The sequence below is a fragment of the Syzygium oleosum genome, unplaced genomic scaffold (assembly GCF_021117445.2).
Source record: "Syzygium oleosum isolate NSW1041296 unplaced genomic scaffold, Sole_v2.1 Sole_v2.19, whole genome shotgun sequence".
Taxonomy (NCBI): Eukaryota; Viridiplantae; Streptophyta; class Magnoliopsida; order Myrtales; family Myrtaceae; genus Syzygium; species Syzygium oleosum.
Window position 1 is genome coordinate 5,501,009 of NW_026607503.1, and position 10,992 is coordinate 5,512,000.

Here is a 10,992-nt window from a genome sequence, read left to right on the forward strand (position 1 = left end):
TATCCTTTAGAATACCTGTGGCCATTTGCTAACTTGGAGATGATAACCATTCTGGTTACCACAGAATGTCTTCAAATACCTGTGCCATCCACTTTAAGAAAAATTTAAATTTTTTTAGGTGCCGAAAAAAATAAAAAAAATTGAAAACTTCACAGAATTGCTTAGAATACCTGTGGCCACCCACTTTGATCAAAATTTAATTTTTTTTAGTTGCCGAAAAAAAAATAAGCAAAAATAAAAAAATTTCAAAACTTCACAGAATGTCTTAGAATACCTGTGGCCACCAACTTTGAATGAAATTTTATTTTTTTTAGGTGCCGAAAAAAAGGAAAAAAAGCAAAAAATAAAAAATCTCAAAACTTCACAGAATGGTTTAGAATACATGTGGCCATCCACTTTGAGTAAAATTTAATTTTCTTTAGGTGCCGAAAAAAATTTAAAAATCAAAAAAATCAAAAATACCATTTGGGCACCTAAAAAAAATTAAATTTCACTCAAAGTGGGTGGCTAGAGGCATTCTAAGTCATTCTGTGAAGTTTTAAAATTTTTGATTTTTTTATGTTTTTATTTTTTTTCGGCACCTAAAAAAATTTAAATTTCACTCAAAGTGGGTGGCCACAGATATTCTAAGTCATTCTGTGAAGTTTTGAAATTTTTGATTTTTTGCTTTTTTTTCACCTCAAAAAATTAAAATTTCACTCTAAGTGGGTGACCACAGGTATTCTAAGCTATTCTGTGAAGTTTTGAAAATTTTGAGTTTTTGAATTTTTTTGGGCACCTTAAAAAATTTAAATTTCACTCAAAGTGGGTGGCCACATGTATTCTAAACTATTCAATGAAGTTTTGAAATTTTTTTATTTTTTATTTTTTTTGGGCACCTAAAAAAATTAAAATTTCACTAAAAGTGGGTGGCCACAGGTATTTTAAGCCTTTCTATGAAGTTTTGAAATTTTTGATTTTTTGATTTTTTTTTTTAAAATTCAACAAATTTCCTATTTTCCCGAAATCTGAATTTTTTTATTTTTTGGAAATTGTGATGAATTTTTCTAGAATTTTTCAATTTTTTTGGATTTTTGGATTTTTTTGAGATTTTTAGGAATTTTTTGGATTTTCTAATTATTTTTATTCCATTTCTAAAAAAATGGATTTTTGTTCCTGGAAATAGAATTTTGTGTTATTTATCAAATGGGTTTTTGTTTCAGGAAATAGAAATTTTGTGTTGTTATCAAACAGGTTTCTGTTACAGAAATAGAAATTTTTGGTCATTATCAAACGGGTTTCTTTTCTCAGAAACTCATCCTGGAACCAGAAATAGAAAAATCTATTTCTGTTTTAGGAACTCATTCTGGAACAGAATGGTTATCATTCGCTACCTTAGCATCTCGATGGTCGTAAATATTAGTTCCCCTCATAGATATGAAACTCACGTAGATATGGAGCCATTAATAATGAGGGTCCTACGGTGGGATTTAAATGATCAAGAATGGAGACTAGCTTGATTAACATCTATAGATCATACAATATTTTTCTTATATGTGGTATAAGTGAAACTATCCTTGGATCCAGAGAAGACTTTATGTAGGTTATAAACATCACAGTTGGTGTAAGAAAACTGCAAAAGCCTAATGCCCCTTGACAAGGAGATTCAAAAGGGAGTTCAAGTCTGAACATGTTTGGACATTCAATGAGGGATCTAGTTTTATGAAAAAAAAAAGTCATGTAGTTATGTGGCAAAGGCACTTCGATTACAAGATAGTGAACTCTATTTATTACGACCTTCATTGCCCGTAACAACAAGAATTCAACGGGCTCTATTTTATTAACAAGTTTATTTCCCTTAGCGACAAGAATTCAATAGGCAGGCCATGGTTAAATTTCATAGCTAAAGAATTGTTATCACTAGTTACAGTCACATATGATGATTTCGCCATAGGATCAAGACACGAATATTGGTCAGACCGATATGTACTCAATTTTTGGAATGCATTTAAATCAGAAAGTTGTTCATAATCTACGGTCGTTTCGAATCTATTCCAAAATGAATATTGATCAGATTGATATGTTCAGAATTACAGTTTAAAACACATAAAATTAACAAATAATTTGGAGTTTTGTGTATTTGTGATTGGACGGAATTATTCGAATAACGTGGTGTTTTGTAAAAGAAATGGTGTATTTAGTAAGATGGCTAGTCAAGTGGGGTTTGGTAACTTGATTGCTATAGCCTTTGGCATCGTGGAGTGTGTGTTTGTCTATAAATTCTCTTCAACAAACCTTTCGCAAGACAAGAATCAACGCCTCTCTTGTGTAGAAAAAGACTCTCCTTTTTGTATTCAATGAATATGTTTTCTGTACATTTACAATGCTCAATCCTGTTATATATATAGGACATATGACAACCCTAATTAGGAGATATACAATAGGAAGGATTCTATACTAGGAAGAAATCTATACAATAAAAATGCCTAACAAATAGGCTAAAATAGCTCACGACCACACTCCCCCTCAAGTAGGTGCAAAGATGTCTTTGATACCCAACTTGATAAGTGAGCAATCAGCTAACTGGTCTTCAGACTTGACAAATGGTAACTGGATCACTTTTGCCTCCAAATTCTCTTTGATGAAATGTCTGTCAATCTCCACATGTTTGGTTCTATCATGCTGAATTGGATTATGAGCAATATTTATGGCTGCTTTATTATCACAAAACAATTTGATTTCCAAACTTGGTGGATACCTGAGCTTAGTTAGCAGCTTTCGAAGCCATAGAAGTTCGCATAACCCCTTTGCTACACCTCTGAATTCAGCTTCTGCACTAGATTGAGCTACAACCTTTTGTTTCTTACTTCTCCATGTAACAAGGTTGCCTCCCACAAATGTAAGATACCCTGATGTAGACCTCCTGTCTGTCACACTTCCAACCCAATCTGCATCTGTGTAACCTTCTATTTCAAGGTGGCCATTCTTTGCAAATAGCAACCCCTTTCCCGGGCCGACTTCAAATATCGAATGATGCGCCACACAAAGACTCATATGATCCTCACTAGGTGCATGCATGAACTGACTCACCACACTTACTGCATGAGCAATATCAGGACGTGTATGTGATAAGTAAATCAATCGACCTACTAACATTTGGTATTTCTCTTTATTAGTAGGCGTTTGATCAGGGTACTCTCCAAGTTTTCAGTTTTGTACCATAGGAGTGTATGCAGGCTTGCAATCTAGCATGCCAACTTCGGTCAAAAGATCAAGAACATACTTCCGCTGAGACAAGTAAATCCCTTCCTTCGACCTAGCAACCTCGATTCCTAGGAAATATTTCAAACCTCCCAAGTTCTTCATCTCAAACTCCCTTGATAATAATTCCTGCAGTCTCATAATCTCTGCACTATCATTGCCTGTAATAATCATGTCGTCTACATATATGATAAGAGCTGTCATTCTTCCTTGAGCACCTTTTAAGAACAAAGTATGATCTGAGTTACTTTGGGAGTCTCCATACCCTTTCATAGCTGAGCTAAAGCGACCAAACCATGCACGAAGGGACTGCTTCAACCCATACAATGATCTTTCCAGCTTACAGACCATGTTCGGCTTATCTGCGCATCTGTATCCAGGTGGAAACTCCATATAGATCTCCTCCTCCAAATCTCCATGAAGAAATGCATTCTTCACATCAAATTGATGCAAAGGCCAGTCCAAGTTTGCAGCCAGAGATAACAACACTCTTATAGTGTCTAACTTTGCAACTGGAGAGAATGTTTCCTGATAATCCACCCCATAAGTCTGTGTAAATCCTTTAGCTACCAGTCGCGCCTTATACCTCTCAATAGTGCCGTCTGCCTTATGTTTGACTGTGAACACCCACCTACATCCAACCGGCTTTTTATCCTTTGGTAGTTCCACAAGTTTCCAAGTTCGATTTTTCTCCAATGCCTCCATCTCTGCCTCCATCGCTTGAAGCCATTTTGGATCCTTCATGGCTTCTTCAACCCTGTTTGGAACTTGAACTGAGGGAATTGTAAACACGAAGGCTTGTGGTGGTGTGGACAGCCTCTTGGCAGACACATAGTCTGCAATAGGGTATCGAGACCGGCGGTCCTCTACATCTGGAGAATATCGATTCGGTGGTTTACCCCTATTATGCCTATCGGGTAGCTTATAACCAGTAAGCACATCAGTATCTTCAAAAGAATCAAGTACAGTAGAAGTACTTACCTCAGGTACATTCTCGGGAGCTTGGAGTGGTACTAAAGAGGGCGAAGAGGGCGAAGACAAGGAGGGCTGTTGCAGTTTGTGCATCTGTTGACAGTTGCAGCTGTGCATCTGTTGACACCTGTTCGGACCCATGCCGTAATTCAGTGTTGTCTGGTCGTGCAGCCTCAGAATCATGCGGCAGTAGCTCAAAATTTTCAGCCTCAGCAGCCTCACATGGCCGTGCGCACCCATCCATCACTCCTGCAATTCCTACCTCCCACCAATGTCTAGTTCTACAACTAGTCTCCCCCTGAATAGGACACTGGGGGGGAAGGAAAATAGGACTCCGTCTCAATAAATGTTACATCCATGGTGACATACATGCGCTTCTCGGCAAGATCATAACACCGATACCCTTTCTGAGAAGGGCCATAACCAAGAAACACACATTTGACTGCACAAGGGTCAAGTTTGGTCCGCTGATTTTTGTGAAGATGGACATAAGCGACACACCCAAACACCTTAGGAGGCAATGTAAGAACCGAAGGAAGAGACACATGGGTAGCAAGTGCTTGCATTGGCGTGCGATAGCTCAGAATGCGGGAAGGCATGCGATTCAACAAATAAGCAGCTGTGACTACGGCAGAATCCCAAAAACGATGGGGAACATGGCTACCCTCCAAGAGTGCTCGAGTGGTTTCAAGAAGATGGCGATTCTTGCGCTCAGCAACACCATTCTGCTGAGGAGTCTGAGGGCAAGAAGTTTCATGTATCAAACCATGTTCTTGAAAATAAGCTGCAAGAGGTTTACTTAAGTATTCGCCACCATTATCAGACCTGAGAACCTGAAGTTTGGCCCCAAACTGAGTCTGAATCATACGGTGGAAAGTCCGAAAGATAGCTTCAGCCTCATTCTTATGTTTCATCAAATATAGCCAAGTCATACGTGTGCAATCATCAACAAAGATGATAAACCATCTAAACCCAGATACAGTAGTAATAGGAGACGCACCCCATACATCAGAATGAATTAAGGAAAAAGGAGTAGAACTTATATTCAAACTGGGAGGAAAACAAGTGCGATGGCTCTTTGCCAAAATACATGTATCACACTGAAAACTAGAGTTCGATAGACCATGAAATAACTTGGGAAACAAATGCCGTAAATACCCAAAAGATGGGTGACCTAACCGACGGTGCCATAACCAAAGTTCCTTCTCTTGAGCTAACTGTCCACGAGAATGATAGGTCCGTCCAGAAGTAATTTCATTCACGAAATACAGCCCCTCCCTCTTAGTACCACGCTCAATAATCTCCTTCATGAGAATGTCCTGAAACAGGCAAAAATCAGGGTACATAAGCACAACACAGTTCAACTTACTAGTAAGCTGTCCAACTGATAACAGACGATTAGACAATGAAGAAACAAGCAAGGTATGAGATAGAGAGAGAGAGGGCGTGACAGACACACGCCCAGCAGCCGTCACAGGAAAGCTATATCCATTAGCATTGTAAATATGATCTCGACGTGGTGTAGTAGATGTAAGAAGATCACCAGATTCCGAAGTCATATGATCTGTAGCGCCAGAATCAATTATCCACCCATGATGACCATCACCATGTCCATTAGCAAAGACAAACCCACAATTACCTTCAAGAGATTCGGCATTAGCAGATTCAGGCTCCATGGGAATTAATGACAAGCCGCTAGTCACTAAGGAGGCTTGCCCTCCATTCCGCCCCTTTTGGGAGCCTTGTTTCTTCTTCTTGGTCTGAAAATCATCCCACCAGTCCGGATAACCATGCAGTTTAAAACAAGATGTTGCTATATGTTTAGGATTTCTACAGTGAGAGCATCCCTCGGATTGAATTGGCATACCAGGTTTAGGGAGAGGTCCCCGGGCAGAAAGCACTAACTGATCACCCTTGCCCCGCTATGACACCATGGCGGAACCAGAGGTGACCTCGACAGGAGTGGAGAGCATGACAGATTGGCGCATATCCTCTCGCCTGACTCGGGCATAAGCTTGTTCAATAGTGGGAAATGGATCCATCTTCATAACATTAGCACGAACATTATCCAGGCGGTCATTGAGACCATCCAAAAAAGTATAAACTCGATCTTCATGAACAATGGCATTGTACCTTAGAATATCGGCCGGATATTGCATAGGATTAGGACGGCGAAAATCAATCTCACGCCAGAGCCCTTGAAGATCATTGTAATATTTCTCGATGGGTCCACCGCCTTGCTTCAATCGAGAAACCCGCCTCTTAATATCATAGATTTGGGAGGTGTCGATCCATCAAAAAGGTCATTGCCACAAAGATCACATACGGCTCGGCAAGTAGGAAACCGAATAAAGTTTGGTATCAAGGCTGGGTCTATAGAATTGATAAGCCAACCTTTCACCGTAGAATCATCGGTCTTCCATTGTCTAAAAGATGGATCTGTAGGAGGGGGCTCAGGAGAATCACCATTCAAATAACCCAGTTTGTCTTTGCCCGAGACATACATCTCAACAACCTGGGACCATACGCCAAAATTTTACCATCAAGCTTGACAGCAATCGGTGCAACAGGAGGTTCAACGCGCGGCGGCGTGGCCTGCTGGGTCAAGAGCTGCTTCATCGCAGCGGTCAGGTCTGCCAGAATGGCAGTAGCAGAGGTGCTAGCATCTGCTTGGTCACTTGTAACACTCGACTGTTCGTCGGCCATGAGATCAGATTCGCAAACTGAATTGTGATGAAGAAGATCGGGTAAGACGCACGTCGGACGGCGCAATAGAGAAAGAAAGCGAGCCCAAAATTTTTCGGAGGTGCTGCCCCCGAACCCCCAGCCCACTCTCCGACGAGCGGGACCGCCGTAGTCGATGATTGACGTACAGTACCCCAAGGATCAAACCCTAGGGCTCTAATACCATGTAGAAAAAGACTTTCCTTTTTGTATTCAATGAATATGTTTTCTGTACATTTACAATACTCAATCCTGTTATATATATAGGACATATGACAACCCTAATTAGGAGATATACAATAGGAAGGATTCTATACTAGGAAGAAATCTATACAACAAAAATGCCTAACAAATAGGCTAAAATAGCTCACGACCACATCTTGTTCTTGATCTTGTATTGACAACTACGTACGAAGGGGAACAAAAATGTCTCTAGAAAAACCTCTACAAATCGTCCTCTTCCTGCTAAAGTAAAAAGCCAGATGGTTGAACGCCGGTTGGTAGATTATCATCCAAGCTTGTGGGAGGATTACCTCGCCAAATATGCTGCTCCCTCCAACTCAATGGTAGGACATATGTTGCTCCACCTTCCTTTAGTGTGATCTTGCAAGTTACTACAAAATCGATTACTTACTTAAGGTAGAAAAAGTGGGACAAAATAACAATTTAAGGATAGCTCTTGGGCCAATGAACGTTTCATGCCCATGGTATCGGAGTGAATTTAACATGTTTTCTTGCTTATGTGCAGGAAAATGGCCATGATCAGCAGGCGGAACAAGAAATCCAGAAGCTGAAGGACGAGGTGAAGAGGATGCTATTCGCTGATGCGGACAAGCCGTCCTTGAAACTGGACATGATTGATCAAATACAACGCTTAGGCATTGCGTACCACTTCGCAAGCGAGATTGATCATGTGCTTAAACAACTTAACGAGACCTGCTTTGTTTGTAATAATGGATATCATGATATTGACGACCTCTACACGGTCGCTCTCCTCTTCCGTTTATTGCGACAACAAGCTTACCGGATTTCATGAGGTGAGTGGCCCATTTTCTGTTTTTATTATTTCGCAAATTACAACCAATATACTATGATCCTCTGCAATTATCTAGAATCTATCTTCTTTGCCTTTCTCTGCTGTGGATTGAGGTGATTCAACAATCAATCGCCTGAAGTTGTACACGACCCACCCGAGTTATTGCACAACATGACCCCAAAAGGGACAATCCGGTAAAAATATAATACACATGAAAGTACTCCTGCTAGACAAATATTTGACTGTAAGGAATTTCACAAATGTGTTAAACTGGAGGCATTCTTCACGTTCTTGACCACAGACACATGTAGTGGCGGAAAACCTAGAATATAACTAAATGAAACATATATATGTAGATGCATACTATTTCTTATAGAATAATTCTAGAGATATAGAGATTGATTCTCTCACTTTCTCAATACACATTAAACGATTTGACACAGTTGTATCAATAGGGACAATTATTATAAACACCATCCGTGGCAAAAAAAAAATCCTCTACAAGTGGCTTAATCACCATTCATGTGTTGGTTGTTATTGTTACTATCTACTCTTTCGGTAACCAAAGGTGTTTAGACCGCTCGTGAAGAATCTTTTTGTCTAATAGGGATGTTTCAATAGAAATCCTGATTTCACTATGATTTATAAGCAGACATCTTCAACAAGTTCAAGGACACCAGTGGGAAGTTCAGTGAAAAATACAAAAGTGACATCCGTGGATTACTAAGTTTGTATGAAGCTAGCCATTTGAGTGTGCATGGAGAAGATGTTCTCGATCAAGCGCTTTCTTTCAGTTTAACCCATCTTGAGTCCATTGATGAGGAGCAACTAAGCCCACCTCTAGCAATGCAAGTCCGTCATGCCTTAAAGCAAACAATTCGTCGAGGGGTGCCGAGGCTCGAGGCGAGACGATATATCTCCATGTATGAAGGGGAACCTTTGCATAATAAAGTCTTACTATCACTGGCCAAGTTAGAATTCAGCCACTTGCAAAAGCAACACCAGGAGTTATTTGATCTTGCAAGGTTGATCAATTACGCAATCACAGGATTGACTTAATTTATTGTTTATACCCTATGGAAGGTTTTAAGTAATTATGAATATTGTCCTTTTACATGTAGGTGGTGGATGGGTCTGGACTTCAAGAGGAAGTTACCATTTGCAAGAGATAGGCTCGTGGAAGGATACTTTTGGATTTTGGGAGTTCATTTTGAGCCCGAATTAGCGCTTGTTAGAAGAATGATGACCAAAGTGATCGCAATGACTTCAGTTATTGACGACTTATATGATGTCTATGCCACCTATGAAGAGCTAGAGCTCTTTACTCAAGCTGTTCAAAGGTTAGATTTGCACCGCACGTGTCTTATTTCAAGTAGATTTTGTTTCATATTAGCATGACCTACAAGATGTGGCAAAATGTATCTGATTGGCAACCCTTTGCATTGATAGATAATGGGGTTGGTAGATTAAACTTGTCATAGTTCTAGGGTAATATTGTGATTAGCAAATCCTCGTGCAATGCAAGGTTTTCAAAATATCCTGTAATGTATTCCTATCTGATAATTTCAGGTGGGACATTAATTGCATAATTGAACTTTCAGAGTATATGCGATTCTTCTACAAAGCATTTATAGATGTCTACGTTGAAATTGGAGAAATACTGGCTTGCACAGTAAGATCCTATGCCCTCTACTATGCGAAAGAAGCAGTAAGATCGTACCTTCTCTGCTATATTCTACAATCATAGTGTTATTATTCTCGATTGATAGGAATTAAATGTTTTGCCTTTTCATTTCAGATGAAAAGGCAAGTGAGATCCTACTTTGCTGAAGCAAAATGGCTGCACGAACAACACAAGCCCACAATGGATGAGTACATGTCCATTGCAGAAGTAACGAGTGGTTACCACTTGGTAGCGATCACGTCCTTTGTTGGAATGCAAGATATGGTAACAAAAGACAATTTAGATTGGTTGTTCAACGACCCAAAGATACTCAAGGCTTCAACAGTTATTTGCAGGCTCATGGATGATTTGGCCACTCATAAGGTACCTTTTTTACTTGCACTTGTTAAATGAAGATATAGACCCAACCCAACTGCTATGAAACATGTGACATCAGATCTCGTGTATATGTCTTGTTGCACGTATCTTTGCAGTTTGAGCAAGGAAGAGAACATGCGGACTCGGCCGTGCAATGTTACATGAAGCAATTCGGTGTCACGGAACGAGAAGCGGAAAACGACCTTCGCAAGAAAGTTGATAATGCGTGGAAGGACATGAATGAGGAGTGTCTTCGCCTGACTGCTGTCCCGATGCCGCTTCTCATAGGAATTCTCAACCTCACACGAGTGATGGACGTGCTGTACAAGGACGGAGGAGATCATTACACCAATCCTCATATTACGCTGAAAGATTACATACGTTCGGTGCTCATGGACCCAGTGCAATAGTTTTGATATACATGTGTCAAGTGTTAATGAGATTGGCTTGGGAATAAGACATGGGATCCATATGTCAGTTGAAGTGCAATAAAGCTTTTAGCGAGAATGTTATGGTTGTGTCAGTATGGATATCTGGTAGCTTTACCCTCATATTATTCATTGGAGAATGAAATGAAGCATATAATTTACTCATCCAAAAAAATTAAATTAAATAAATTAAGCTTTCGAAGAGCTATTTTCATTTTGGATTTCAAAGGATGTGATTAAGAATGGTATGGTGATAAAACGAGTTGATTTTAGCTGTATGTACATTGGAAAGATGAGAATGAGATCTACTATGAGAAAGCTTGAAGGTCACATTTTCCAAAAGGGACAATCTTCTTCTTCTTCTTCTTCTTCTTCTACCACTGCTACTCTTGTATTAAGCTAAACCGAGATGAAACCGCCGGACACAATACAGAGCTAAAGTACAAAGCATCGTAACATATGATCAACAGAGAAAAAAATGGCATCCTATCATGTGGCTCCAACACCAAGAAAAACATTAGAACATCCACCAGCTTGAATCTTGCTATTGT

At 39.7% G+C, this 10,992-nt stretch overlaps 1 pseudogene; it reads left to right on the forward strand.

Annotated features, from left to right (window-relative positions):
* The first annotated feature begins 7,072 nt into the window (after window positions 1-7,072).
* On the forward strand, window positions 7,073-10,655 carry LOC115663913 ((-)-germacrene D synthase-like; annotated as a pseudogene).
* The last annotated feature ends 337 nt before the right edge of the window (window positions 10,656-10,992 follow it).